Genomic DNA, 14731 nt, shown 5'->3' with positions numbered 1-14731 from the left:
TCAATAATACTGTAATAACATTGTACAGTGACATGTGGTGACTACACTTATTGTGATGAGCACTGAGTAATGCACAGAATTGTCAAATCACTATGTTGTACATCTGAAACTAATACAACATCATATGTCAACTATACTTCAAAAACAAAAAAAAAAGTATGTAAGGTATCTATAGATATATACTGTCTATAAATTTGCTTAAAAAAAAAAAAAAGTACCAGAGTAAAAACATCATAGAATATTCAGCCTGAAAAACTCAACTCCTGGGGGTGCCTGGGTGAAAGGTCGGTTAAGGGGACGCCTGGGTGGCTCAGTCGTTAGGCGTCTGCCTTCGGCTCAGGTCATGATCCCAGGGTCCTGGGATCCAGTCCCACATCGGGCTCCCTGCTCAGCGGGAAGTCTGCTTCTCCCTCTCCCTCTGCTGCTCCCCCTGCTTGTGCTCTCTCTCTCTCTCTCTGACAAATAAATAAATAAAAAAAATCTAAAAAAAAAAAAAAAGAAAGGTCGGTTAAGTGTCTGCCTTCCGCTCAGGTCAGGATTCCGAGGTCCTGGGATGAAGCCCCACTGGGCTCCCTGCTCAGCAGGGAGTCTGCTTCTACCTCTGCCCCTCCACCTGCTCTTGCTCTCTCTCTCACACTCTCTCTCCCTCAATAAAATATTTAAAAAAAAAAAAAAGAAAGAAAAACTCAACAAATGATTTCTACTGATGTACCAGAGCAGTTAGTAAACAGTAAAAACAATAACTGTTGTTATTAGACATTTCTATAGCAGATACACCACCTAGAAAGAAAGTTCACTAAATGTCAATTTATAAACTAAGTTTGGGGCTGGTTTAGTCTTTGACTGCAACCTCGCTGATGAGAATCAACAACAGGGCCCAGTTCAGAGACTTTCTCATCTACCTCCCTTAAGATGAGAGAATAGGGTTCCAACCCTATCACTTCAAAATGAAGATTTCTCTTTTGGTAGAAAGAAAAATTGGGAGGAATTCTTGGCTGAAAGCTGCCCCACACTTCTCAGTTCTAACCTGTTGGAATGTGGCCCTAAAGGCTGGTAAATACAGAAAAAGCCCAGGAGACTAGGGCACTGCAGACAGGCCTCCTGAGCCTGGCACAGTCTCTTGCTACTTGTGTGACCTCAGACAAGTTACTTAACTTGACACTTAGTTTCTTCGTCACTAAAATAGAGTTACCTCTCATCAGAAAATTGCTGTGGAAAAGAAAGTAGTAAAAATCAAACTTATGCTTCCTAAGGATGCCCTCAGTCCAAATTATCTTTTCCCCTTCCTCCCAAAGTAAAATAGTATGTGGGAAACTCTTCTAAAATCTGCTTTCAACTTTCCCTTAAATATAAATGAACCTGTGTAGTCATCCTGTCACCCTAAAACACAAAACTGACTGGAGAAGTTTACTTTGCCTCACACAGCCTTGTTAAAGGCTCCTCATAATCCCTCCCTAACTGACACTTCCATGTAGGGAACTGTGTAAGTCTCAAACTTGTATATTAACAACTTTATTATATGGCTAGTGATAATTACTAAAATAACTCAAAACTATAAAAGGAATCTTTAAAATCAAATAATGGTAAAAAAGAGAAAATTCAATGGTAAAAAAAAGAGAATACAATAAAAGGCTGAGATAAAAAAAAAAAAAAATAGACAAATAGACCTCAGGGAGGACAGAAAAAAGGAGAGGAGAGTCCACTATCTTGAAAGCTAAGCAGGGTTGGGCCTGGTTAGTACTTGGATGGGAGAAAGGAAGAGAAGGAAGGGGAGAGAAGAAAGAAAGAGTAGGAAAGAGAAGAAGGGAGAGGGGACCAGAAAGAAAAAAATATGTAACTTCAGTAACTCAAAAGATAATCAGAATTTGACAGCTGGATGTAGAGAATTAGTTTCTCATTTTGTTCCATGCTCTCCCACATTCCCTTTGCAGTCAATGAGAACTCTACACTTGGCTGAGTTTTGAGAGGTGCACCAAAAGCTGAAAAAAACTCAGCATATTTTTAAGATTAAAAGAATCAGCATTGTTAATAAGACTCCCTCTGAATTACTCAATCTGTGGCTTTCCTACACCAAAGGATATAGTTGTATCAGTAAGTAATTAAAGAAGAAAAACTTTCTTTAGCCATTAACCATTTCAGTCTATACCAAATGAAGACTGATTTAAGTCTTACCATAACAATAGATCAGATACAGCTATTAAGTTTATTCCTAGTGTGTCATATGTACTCTTCCTCACATCACACTTTATGTTTTTCTATAGTGGTTTTATAGGAAATTAAATGTATGGCTCCTGGCTGGCTCAGTTTGTAGAGCATGTGACTCTTGATCTTGGGGTTGTGAGTTCAAACCCCATGTTGGGCTTAAGATTACTTTAAAAAAAAAATCATTTCATTATCATTGAAAATAAAGGTATCCAGAACCTCTATGAAACAATACAACCCAAAAACATTCTCACCTTAGAGTAAACTAAATTTGCAGAAAACACTTTCTATTTTTACTTTTCTGATAGAAAGAAATGTGCAAGTGGCAATAAAGGAAATGTAACCCCTTCACGAAACTCTCCTAACAGTAAACCATAATGAAAGTAGCTGAAATTTTGTTCACCATTATATGAGAAACGGCCAACCTGGTAGAAGTTTCAAGTACAGATCTCAATGTGTGTGTTTGTTTAATAAACTAACCACAGGGGTGCCTGGGTGGCTCAGTCAGTTAAGCATCTGCCTTTGGCTCAGGTCATGATCTCAGGATCCTGGGAAGGCTTCCTGCTCAGTGGGGAGTCTGCTCCTCCCTCTCCCTCTGCCCCTCACCCCACTCGTGCTCTCTCTCTCTCTCACTCCCTCTCTCAAATAAATAAATAAAATCTTAAAAAAAAAAAACCAAAACTAACAACTGCAGCAAAAACAAAAAAGGATCCCAATGTCAAAATGGTATAGGAGGTTCAAGTAACGGGGATGGGGTGGGGTGTGTTGTGTGTGTGTTTAATCTTTCCTTATCTAGGAGCCTTTCACTGCCCGACTCAGGAGGTACAAATGTTAGCTACCATTTTGCTTACCTGACTTTATTAATCTCTGATGCCTTCCACCTTCATAACTAAAGCCACAGGGTTTCAAAAGACAGTCTGACTGAGTTAATATGTAACATTAAGATATCTTGTTAGGATATCTTATGTGATTCACCAGCTTGCAATGAACTCAACATATTCAGATGATCAGTGATCAAAATCAGCAAAAGGATACTCACTGAGTTAAATGGGTAGGAATACCAGACAATTTCGCTGTGTGGACTAAGAAAGTTAATACAACAGGATCACAGTCCCTTATCTGAAACCCTTAGGTCCAGGTATGCTTCAGATTTTTGTGAGTCTTAAAGGTCAGAAGGAGCATACAGCATATATTACGTAACATTCCTAACTAGATCTAGGATAGTACCTCATAGCCAAATATATTACTATCTCTACAGCAAAATATGTGAATATTCTTTCTAAGTGGGCTTTAAAACTACTTTAAACAAGCCCATGACAGTCAGGTTCTGCCACCAAATGAGCTTTGATGTCAGACTTTTGGAGGGGAAAAAAAAAAAACAACTTAGTTTTTCAGAGATTTTTTAGATAAAGGGTTGGGAATGTATATCCAATACCATTATACATCAAAGTATAAAGACATTTTCAAAATATATAGAGCTTATTAATTTACTGGAGATGAAAAAGTAAGGTAAATTAAAATTTAGCAAAGTAATAAAAAGATTTGTTCCTGGCAGATAGAACCTTAAAAATTAGGAAACACGGGGTGCCTGAGTGGCTAAGTCTGTTAAGCGTCTGCCTTCGGCTCAGTTCATGATATCAGGGTACTGGGAGAGCCCCACATTCAGTCCCAGGTCTGGCTCCCTGCTCAGCAGGAAGTCTGCTTCTCCCTCTCCCTCTGTCCCTCCCAACACCCACTCCCAGCTCCTACACACTCGATTGCATGTGCACGGGCTCTCTCTCTCTCTCTCTCTGATAAATAAATAAAATCTTTTAAAAAGAGAAAAAAAATTAGGAAACCCAAGTTACCTAATTTTAATTTATTCAAATAAATTAATGTTGCGACTACTTAAAAATAAATGTCTGTTAGAGGCAATGAGTATTTGAGTAAGACAGGAATGTCTGAGAACACTGATACTTATAGTCTTTTGTACTTCCTTTGCATTTGACCACATGTTGCATTTTCCCTAGCTTTTGGTTTTCACATTGTTTGAGATTTCAGGGATTTGCTGTATTTCCCATTCATCTTCTCCTTAGTTTGCCCCTCTTTTTTATTTAAGTGGCTATTCTGTGCAACGTAATTTGTTACGCACTCCGGATGTAACGCTTCTCAATCTCCATGCCTTGACACAATAGTAAGTTTTAATTGGTTGTGAGGAATGCCCAAGTAATTAGTTATGAACAAAATACCACAGTTTATAAAGAATTTTACATATTTGTATATGGATGTATTCAAAATTTTCATAACGACAGCATCACTCTCACTTATATTCTGATTTATTTTCTTGATAGGGAAAGAAGTGGCTTTATCACACTGTGAACTACCTATAAACCCACCACATAATTTATCTATGTCTATAAACAGGGAAATTATAACGCCCTGTGTGTAAACATCAGTTGCATGTGTCTTAGCAGAAGAAAGTTTGAGAAAGGATGCTCTAAGACATTCCAAGATAGACCAAAGTCACCGAAAAGAACGCCCAGTGCCAACAACTAACCACTTTGAAATATGAAAAGAGCTATTCTCCTGTCCCGTGCTCTCTTTTTAGAGAAGTACGGAAATCATTCCCCAAATCTGAAGGGACACCATACTTAACTATGACATGCCTCAGTTATTTGTCACTTTTATCCTTTTATCTCTTACCCTGGTTATTCTTACTATTTCCTTTGTCAGTAATAAAGTGCTTACCTAACATCTCACACCCAGGTAAAAATGCACCAGTGTTTCATGATACCAGCGTTGAGAATTCTAGTTGGCACCAGAACAACATGGAACTGTGCAAGTCTCCTTACACATGGATATTTACAGTACTCTACTGAAATGTATTTTCTCTTCCTTATGATTTTCCCAATAACATTTTCTTTTCTCTAGCTTACTTTATTGTAATATAGTTTATAATACATTTAACACACAAAATATGTGACTGTTTACATTATCAGGCTTCCAGTCTAAAGTAGGTTATTAGTAGTTAAGTTCTTGGGGAGTCAGAAGTTGTACACAGATTTTTGCCTGCATGGGGCGGGGAGGAGTGGCACCCCAACCCTTGTGTTGTTCAAGCGTCAAATGCACTTTAGAGGAAACAAAAATTAAAGGGCACAGGGTGGCAGAGCATGCAACTCTTGATCTTGGGATCATGAGTGCAAGCCCCACCATGGGGGCAGAGTTTCCTAAAAAAAAAAAATGTTTAAAAAAAATTAAAGCTTTGAAAAACTTCCAACTTAGTGGGACTTGGGATGAGGTGAGACAGAACTATAAGAACATATATATGGAGTGCTGACTGTGGATAAGGGTCATTAGACATCGCTGTCTTGTGTAATTCTCATTCTGTTGCATGGTAAATATGAATACGCCTTTTTGCACATAATGAAGGAAGTTTATTTTGAAGTGACATGCTTCAAGTCCCTCAGTCAGTAACCAAGAGGTGCAACGGTAGTGAAGTCCAGGGATCTCTGACTTCCAAGCCTCTGTTCCTCGTACTACACCTGCTACTCTCAACAGAGGGTGACAAGGGCTCTCGTCATACTGAGGTATTGCCAACATGCTGACGGAAATACAGCCACTGAATGTTGAAGCTGGAAGAGACCTTGTCTAAGAACTTGAATCCCACATTCAGTGCAGGACTCCTATTCACTCTTTAGCCATCCGTCCCGTACACCAGAGTTTCTCAAAGTGTGTCAGAGTACCTTGCACCTGCTTCAGAACCACTGAAGCACTACTTAAATCGCAGATTCCCAGGCCTCACCTCAGTCACACTGAATCAGCTTATCTGGATATGGGACCTGGGGACCTCCACTTTTTTTTTTTTAAGATTTTATTTTTAAGTAATCTCTACGCCCAACGTGGGGCTCAAACCTACAACCCTGAGATCAAGAGTCGCATGCTTCACCGACTGCGCCAGCCGGGCACCCCTGGGAGCCTCCATTTCTAACAAGTCCTCCAGGTTGGTGTTTTTCAAACTGTTAAGTCCTAAGACCAATTTAACGAATAACACTGTATTTTTTTAATAAAATAGTTTGGAACACCTTAGATTTATAAAGATCAGATACGAATAGAAATACCAGAGGGTACTACTCTTAGTACCGTTTCAGCAAAACTTTTGTTTCAGTTTTTACATATGGATCGGGATATAAAAGGCATTTCTTACCATACATCTTAGTCAAAAACATAATACAGCTGCTTTAAACAATTTTTGTCCTCATTCTTATTTCTCCTTTGAAATAAGTTATCGATATTTTATGTAATTATTCCCTTTACAAAAAACCCAACATTCAATGTCCATTTTCAGATCTCAGTTATTCTATCCCAGGAACTTCCGTTTTATCCCCTGATCTCTTCACCTGAGCACCATGTTTAACTATTGGTTTAATTACCCAATCAATATTTTACAGTATTTATTTTCCTAAGATTTCAGAAAATCCAACTCATTCTTATTTTTCACTTTGTACTTTATACAACCGCCTCATGAGCTGTAGTTATTTCACTATCTAGATCCTTGAGTTGACTCACATATCTTATTAAGTTTATATTTTGGTAGGTGTGTCAATGCTTCATGGTCTATATTCAATACTTTAAGTCTTTCATTCCCGGGGCGCCTGGGTGGCTCAGTCGTTAAGCATCTGCCTTCGGCTCAGGTCATGATCCCAGGGTCCTGGGATCGAGCCCCACAAGGGCTCCCTGCTCAGCAGGAAGCCTGCTTCTCTCTCACCCACTCCCCCTGCTTGTGTTCCCTCTCTCGCTGTGTCTCTGTCAAATAAATAAATAAAATCTTTAAAAAAAAAAAGTCTTCCATTCCCTCAGTCTTTCATCTCCTCTGTATTTATATATACTTTTAGATGGAATTCACTACTGGCTTGCCTGCTTTTGCATTTCCATTGTGTAACTGGTACTTATTCCAGTTCTCATCTTTTTCTTTGAAAGAAAAAAAGATGAAAACAATCCCCATTAATACATGGGGATTATCTGCATGTATCTTTACAGTTTTAAAGTGATGTCTTGGCATTTCAAGAAAACTGTAATTGCCTTCTAAGGGATAATATGAACATATATGAATGTTGAGAGAAGATATACTCAAAAAGTGCTTTCCTCAGGTATAACTTATATAGAAATCTCTATAATTCAACAGTCTGTGATGACTGCCCTTGAGGTAGTACAAACCCACTGACTGAATTACAGTCACAGAATCTTCTAGCTGGAAGACCCTCATTCAATCTTTAGCCTTAGTCCTTACTACCTTCAGAGCAGTGTTTCTCAAAGTATAGCCTGAGGACCACCTGTATCCAATTTACCTAGGGCATGTAATAAAAACCAAGCAGTGAAATTACAATATTTTTATAATTCGGGTATGTTTTCATTTCATAGTGAGAGGAAGGAAGTTGACTAAAAATATAAAGAAGATATCACTCAGACCTATTTTAAAAGGTGCCCTCAGTGAAATGCTAAAAAAATGAGGTGGACTTCAAACTACAAGTTCAAGAAAAGTGTTTCTTTCTTAAGTTAAGCACTGCTTAAGATTAAGTCTTAAAATCCAGGTATCCCACACTGGTGGTGATGCAGTATGCCATAATTAATTGCCTAAATTTAGTAAACTTAGAACCTTTAAATATCACAATTTTAAACATTTCTGTACTTTTATAAGACACTAATAATTTCAAGGATTTCCTTTAATACAGCATAAACAGCCAGGCCATTTTCAAAAAGTTTTTTTTAGTAGGGTTGATCTATGAAGTCTTTATTACTTCTATTAAAGATTTCTAATGTAAAAGTAGTTGATATTCCTGGTTAAGATACAGGTAAAATGTGGCCCTTTTCCCTGCTCAGCGGGAAGCCTGCTTCTCCCTCTCCCACTCCCCCTGCTTGTGTTCCTTCTTTCGCTGTGTCTCTCTTTGTCAAATAAATAAATACAACCTTTAAAAAAAAAAAAAAATGTGGCCCTTGCTTTATCCATGCCCTATGAAATGTAGGAAAACATAAACTTTTAATATTTTGGCTGATGATGATTAATTAGAAATTATGTTTGTCATTTTACTGAGAAATATAACATTATACTTTAGTTGCTGAGTCAGATTTTCATGAATTGTGCCACATTATGAGACTGTTCCTTCTTTTTAACTACATACAAAAAGCCTTATCAACTACATAGTCACTTACAGCATAAGCAAACCATAATTACGTGTTCATCCTAGCTTCCACTCAAAGCTGTGTTCTCAATTCAATGTCTAAACAAATCTCCTCTGTTTCAATGGATTAAGTATAAAGATCAGATCTATAAAGTCAGAGGTGGCATACACTTTTGAAGTTGTAGAGCAGAGCTATATGCATGTTTAAGGCAGAGCTATCTCACAAACTCCTAAACCCAGAACTTTTTTTTTTAGATACAAAGATCAAGATGAATTAAAAAAAAAAAAAAAAAAGAAAGGTGTCAAAATTGCAAATTTTTGTAAATATCAAAGTCTCTAGCGGAAGATTTTTTCTAAACCGGCCACAGTAGCTCCACAAGTTGTAGCACTAAGTAAGAAAAAACATATATTAACCTCCTCTTTTCAACAGCTAGCATTAAATGTGAAATGCAAATGAAGACTTCAGTTTCAGAACTTAATAGAGATATGCAGAATAATAAAATGGGAAGTTTGGAAACTCTTGGCAATATAGAAGCAAAACCTTTATCTAAATTCTTATTTTGATAATTAAGCTTCAAATCAAATAAATATGTTTTAGATGCAAATAACTGGCAATTCATTGTCAGGGTGACTTCTTTTAGATCACTACTACAAGTTTTACACTACAAAAACTACTCTGACTTCAAAGACCAAGACTGTTCTTGAAAATATTGTTTTAATGAACCAGTTGTTTGATATCTCAAAGAAATGCAAGAGCTCATCAGATCCCTTTTATTCTGGAAATTACTGATTCCCATTTTAAATTGTGAATTGGTCAAATATATTTCCATGGGGAAAGAACTAACATTAAAAGTTTGCTCTAGTGAACAAAATAATGTGCCTCACATGTATAAATGTGGTGTTCTTTAGTAAATCAGGAATGCATTTTGAATACTCTTGCCATATGTTCAAAAATGAAAAACTTCTCTTGCAAACAACCTTAAAAAAAAATCAAAAACACTGAAATCCACATATTTTGGTGTGCACTAAATTCATCTTACAGACCATCTCATTCTGACCATTCCAATCAGACTGTTATGTATGTGACATATTAAGAGGTTCTCTTAACTATCTAAAATAATGTGATATTTACTTTCCATTAAAAGATGTTGGACACAGAACTTATAATCACCTAAGGTTCTCGGCAATGTCAAAGTATGTTTTGCTACTATATGGAAACTACCAGAAAGACCTGGTCCTCAATTCCTCTCAATACTAAGACAACCTTTTAGTAACATATATAACATCCCAGCAAGTCAGGCAACAGAACAGGTAAGGTTTCTTTCCTTTTTGTTTTATGGAAAACTGAGTTCAAGTCTATTTCCCTTTTTTTTTTTTTTTTTAAGATTTCACCTATTTATTTGACAGAGAGAGAGAGAGAGCAGGAACACAAGCAGGGGGAGTGGGAGAGGGAGAAGCAGGCTTCCTGCAGAGCAAGGAGCCCAACACGGGGCTCGATCCCAGGACCCTGAGATCATGACCTGAGCTGAAGGCAGACGCTTAACTACTGAGCCACCCAGGCGCCCCTCAAGTCTATTTTCATTCACAAAATACAAACTCCATCTTCACTATGGTAATATTCTCGAGTACCACAACTGATATACACATTTAGTACAAGTAGTTTTCTTAACTTATCAACAACTTGGAATATCTGAGGTGTTCCTTACAATGGAAGGGGGCAAACTGCAAGCTGGTTTTCTGCAACTGGGGCCCACCCTGCTACTTTCAAAAGTTCTATCAACTCTCACCTAGACCGTTACTTCTCAAGAACTAACTTTTCAGGCACTTGCTGTCCCACACCTTATTTCACCAATTTTTCCATTTGGGAGCATACATGTGAAAAAGGCACTTAAGGGATTTGAGAGTCGCTGTTTATTGCATATACTGGCTGTTAAAATATACCCAATTTCTCCAAATATGTAAATTTTGAAGGAAATTATGATTAACTTGGAAATAGTTATTTGCCTTTTATATCAAGCTGGTCCACTAAATACTAGATTTACAACACTGTCCATTCCACCCTTCCCCACCACAAAAGTAACTGTCACAAACAGCCCAAGTTACCCAAGACAGAGCACCTAGGAAAGAGTAAGCAAATGCCAGTCACAATTATTAGAGAGGCATTCTGCACAATGCTTCCTTGGGTTTTTAATAATTCTCTCCACTTGTAGGCTACAATCTTCCTACAATATTATCTAGTATTAAATTTCCTAGGCCTTCAACTCTGTAAAATTTCACTATCAATTAAAATGACTACTTGAAAGTAAGTTTTCAAATGACACTTGGCAGATAAATGTGAAATAAACATTTAAACTACCTTAAAATAATAATAAGAGCAATTGAATTCTAAATACTAAGAATCATAAATTGACTTCTACTGTGGGAAACTCAGTAAGACAAGATTTCTGGGGTGTTGTAACCCCAAAAGACATCTTCTTCTGTGAACAGTTACCAACCCTTAGGCCATTACTAATAGCCATCCAGCTTCCCTGTAGGAAGAGTTTGCATACTTACCCAGGAAGGCAAATGGAAAGTACACAGGGAGGAAGATGGAACTGCGGCAAAGCCTTTGTCATATGATAGTGACCTATAAAGTATCAAATAAACGTACATCATCAGTATGGTAGAGCTTTACAATAGAGCCCCAACTCCTGCAACACCTATGAAGGAAGGTCCCCAAAACCCAAGAGTCCGGCTCCCCACCAACCCTCCCCTCTCACTACTTCCCACCCCCACGCGCAAACTGTGAAGCAATAAAAGCAAAGAAGCTCCCTGTATTCAGAGAGCAGAGGCTGAGGGTAGCCCAGCTGGCATTCCAGGGTGTCTTCAGCACCCTCACTCCCTACTCCCCGTATGTACAAAGCTGAAAGTTGATCCTTTTCTGCAAACCCCAAACCCACACCGCGATCATACATCAACTTGCACCAAGTGATCGCCGCCCCCAGGACAAATATACCAGTAACCAAATCATAGCAATCGATAGGCAGCCTGAGCCTCCACGGTGCCCAGGAGCCGGCCGGAGGTAGCACGGCGACCGCAGCGGGTCCAGGTAGCGCAGCCCTCAGCCCTGCAGACCTGGAGCGGCCACAGCCGTCGCCCAAACGCCCGGCCCCAGTCACAATCCCCAGATTGGAGATCGGAACCTAGCCGGGAAACACATTCGCCAGAGAACCGGCGGCAAGTGCAGGGCCACCAGGTCTCCGAGGTCGGGTGGGGGGAGCTAGGAAACCGAGAGGAAGGAAAGGAGCGAGGGATCCCACCCCGCCTTTGTTGCTGGTCACCATCAAGTTTGCATCTTAGTACAAAATGTCGATCTTAAAGGCTGACAAGACAGAGGCAGAGGCACAGGGAGAAAGAGAAAGGGAATAGAGTCCATCTTGCTTTGGAGAAGAGGGGGGAGAGAAAAATGAAGTACAAATCCCACACTCCGGGCGTAAAAGTCTGCTAAACACCTTTCCATAACGGAGGAGCAACGAGTGGGGTGTCCCCGTCCCCGTGCCCGCTCGAACTGGCGGCGGTCTGGGCAGAAAACGCCTCCCTCTCCTCCTCTTCCTCCTCCTTCCCCTCCTCCTCCTCCCTCTCCTCCTCCTCCCGCGGGCCCCGGCGAAGATCCCGCCGCCACCGCCGCTGCCTCCGCTGCCCCCCGGGGAGGCACCGCCGCCCGGCCGGGCGCTGCCATTCCGAGCCTGGACCGCGCGGCGCGGCGCGCGTGGGGCCCGGCGCGGGGTGGCCGCGCGGGGACGTCCGCGCTGGGGACCCCTGCGCCCCCTCGCCGTGGGCTGGCTACAAAAGTCGCGCGAGCAGAGGTGGCGGCGGCGCGCAGGAGAGGGGGCGCGCGTGGAGCCCCCACGCCGCGAGTGGGCAACCCCAGGGGATGGCGAAGAAAGCCCCTCCCCGCGTGGGTAAAGTACCCCAGTCTCCGGCAGCCCGGCGTCGGCGGCCTGGAGACCAGAACTGGACGTGTCATTAGCAGGACAGGCAATGGTTTCAAAGCCCCAGGCCAATGACCATTAGCAGTGGCAGAGCTCGCTCCGTCCCCATCCCCCACAACCTCCACCCACCTTCCCCTTCGTACCGCCCCCACCTCCACCCCACCTCGCGAAAACTTTTCAACAAGATCCACCTGGACTAATTTGTCCTCAGACAGTTAAAATATTGACTAGACCCTACACACCGGGAGGGAAGGGGAATGCACGCTTTATTTTCCTTTCTACAGAAAGGAAAGCAAAAAATAGCTTCTCTCTCCGTCTCTCCCTCTCCCCCCCGCCTCTGTCGTACATGTTGTGTCTTAGCTTTTTGCATCGTTTCGTTTTACCTTCCTCATTTAGCAGAAATGATCGCGGATATTTCACACATAAACGTGTTCCAGATTCTTGGATTTAGGGTCCTTGTGAATTACAGGACTCGGGTTTGGTCTCAGTTACGTTAAGTTTCATACAATACCAAGAAATTTAAAAAATAATAAAAAATTTGAGGGTGAGCGAGCGAGACGAGGTGGAGGAGGAAAAGAAACCTCGAGTCTGATTTCTGTAATTTACTAGCGACCCGGATCGCAGCAAATAACAGTGTAACACGAGTGTGGCTTAAGAGGGCTGGGGAGCTCTTTCTAGAGGCATCGACCCCATCCCCGGATAAAGGATCTGCAAGTTTTCTGTCATCGCGACCATGCAATGCCATAACTTACCTTCAGAAATAAGACTTTAAACAGCCAAGGCCTTCCTCCTCCCCTCCACCACCACCCCCAGCCTCGCTCTCTCCACCTTAAACTTATTGACACAACATAATCCCACATTCAAGCAAAATCCTGACACAGCCTCCCTCCTCCTCTTCCCCCTCCTCTCTTCCCTCCCGTTCTCTCGTTCTCTCCTCTCTCCCTCTCTCTCTCCCCCACCCCCCCCCACCGCTTTCCCTCCCTCTTCTCTCTCCCCTTCTCCCTCGCCCTCTTCCCCCTCTCCCCCTATTCTTCCTCCCGGCTACTCTGGCACTAAAACAGCACTTTCTCTACTCGCCGCGCATTTGGTTAGGGGTGGGGGGTGAGAGGGCACCGATCTGCGGGGCCGGAACACCCAAATCCCAACTCTCCAGATGAACGAGCAACTGGGCTGCTGTTCCCGGTCACCGACGCACACGAAACGTTCAATAAATCCACCGAGGGCTGGCTCCTCGTACCTTCCTCCCCTGCCCCAGCTCCCCAGGCCCCACCTCCCCGGCAGCCGAGACCAGGCTGGGATCCACGTACTTTCGCCGAGATGAAGTTTGGGGCTCCCCGGGCGGCCACGAGCCGCCCGCCGGCGTTGAGGGCTGGCTCTGTTGTTGTTTTCCTCGGGCTGCTCCTGCCCGCGCCCCGGCTCCCGTTGCCCCTCTCGGGCGGCGCTGCCTGTGTGCCGAGAGGTGCTGGTTGCAAACGCAGCCTGGCACCGGCTGGCCTACTACTCCCCAGCCCGGCCCCCAGCCTCCCGCCCGCAGGGCACTGCCTCCGCGCCCCCCGCCCCCCGCCGGCGCGGCCGCCGCGACCCTCGCCCCCGACCTCTCGCGACCCAAAGTTTTGGCGGAGGGGGAAAGTGCCCGGGGAGCGGAGCGGCCAGCGGCGGCTCCGGACGCGCGGGGTTCCCTCCGTCTTCCTCAAGTCCACCCTACCGGCTGCCGCCGCCGCCGCCGCTGCTCCTGCCGCGGAGTCCTTGGGGCTGCAGCCCGGCGGCTCGCAAGTGAGTAGGAAAACAGAAAGTGCGGGGAGAGCGCCCGGGAAGGGCTGGGGATGGGGGGCGCTTACCTCGCGGGCTCGCCGGGCGTGAGGGTGTGTGTGTGGCTCGCCCTCAGCGGCCAGTCAGGGTTCCTCTATGGGAAAGTGGAGAGGAGCTCGCGGAGCCGCTCTGCCTCCGCTTCACTGTACACTGCTCCACATACAGTACATGCAACCCGGAGAGACTGAAAACACTCATTTTATATAAGGCAGCCTGCCATTGGCCCGCGGCCTGACAGACAGGCCGCGCGGCCAAACAGAAGGCCCGTTACACCCAAACACACGCACACATACACACATTTTACAGAGACACACAAAGATCATCACATTTTCTATTTTCTAATGTTCGGGACCTGTAGACAGTAGGAGAGGACAGGTAGAGAGGCCCAGCAGAGTGGGGTAAGGGGGAAAAACCCTGTCTGCACCAAGTTGCCAGGCTTGAAACTGGTGTCCTTTTGACTTGGGAGGGTTATAGTAATAAACTACAACTCCACTGGATATGGAAGTGAGGGTTGTTTTTTTTTTTTTTTAATCGCTGCCGTGTGGTGCCCCATGGAAGAGGCGTGCATTGTGTTATGATTTTACAGCCTGACCT

General features: G+C 43.0%; 1 protein-coding gene across 11 annotated transcripts in view; it reads right to left on the bottom strand.

Moving 5' to 3' along the window:
- BBX (BBX high mobility group box domain containing) overlaps positions 1–14325 on the bottom strand; it is a 272393-nt gene extending 258068 nt beyond the window's left edge. For 4 of the 11 annotated variants that reach the window (XM_078065708.1, XM_078065696.1, XM_078065714.1 and 1 more), the window contains exons 1-2: positions 14167–14325; positions 10911–10983 (exon numbers count right to left, since the gene is read on the bottom strand). The gene's annotated coding sequence lies outside the window, so the exon portion shown is untranslated. Of the gene's footprint in view, positions 1–10910; positions 10984–12307; positions 12328–13635; positions 13774–14166 lie in introns of those variants that run through there. The other 7 variants (XM_078065682.1, XM_078065688.1, XM_078065691.1 and 4 more) reach the window with 4 other exon arrangements.
- Positions 14326–14731: the final 406 nt, after the last annotated feature.

Source organism: Halichoerus grypus, chromosome 1 (genome assembly GCF_964656455.1).
Source record: "Halichoerus grypus chromosome 1, mHalGry1.hap1.1, whole genome shotgun sequence".
NCBI lineage: Eukaryota > Metazoa > Chordata > Mammalia > Carnivora > Phocidae > Halichoerus > Halichoerus grypus.
Note: the sequence above shows the minus strand (reverse complement) of the source record. Positions and strands in the feature narration are given on the sequence as shown.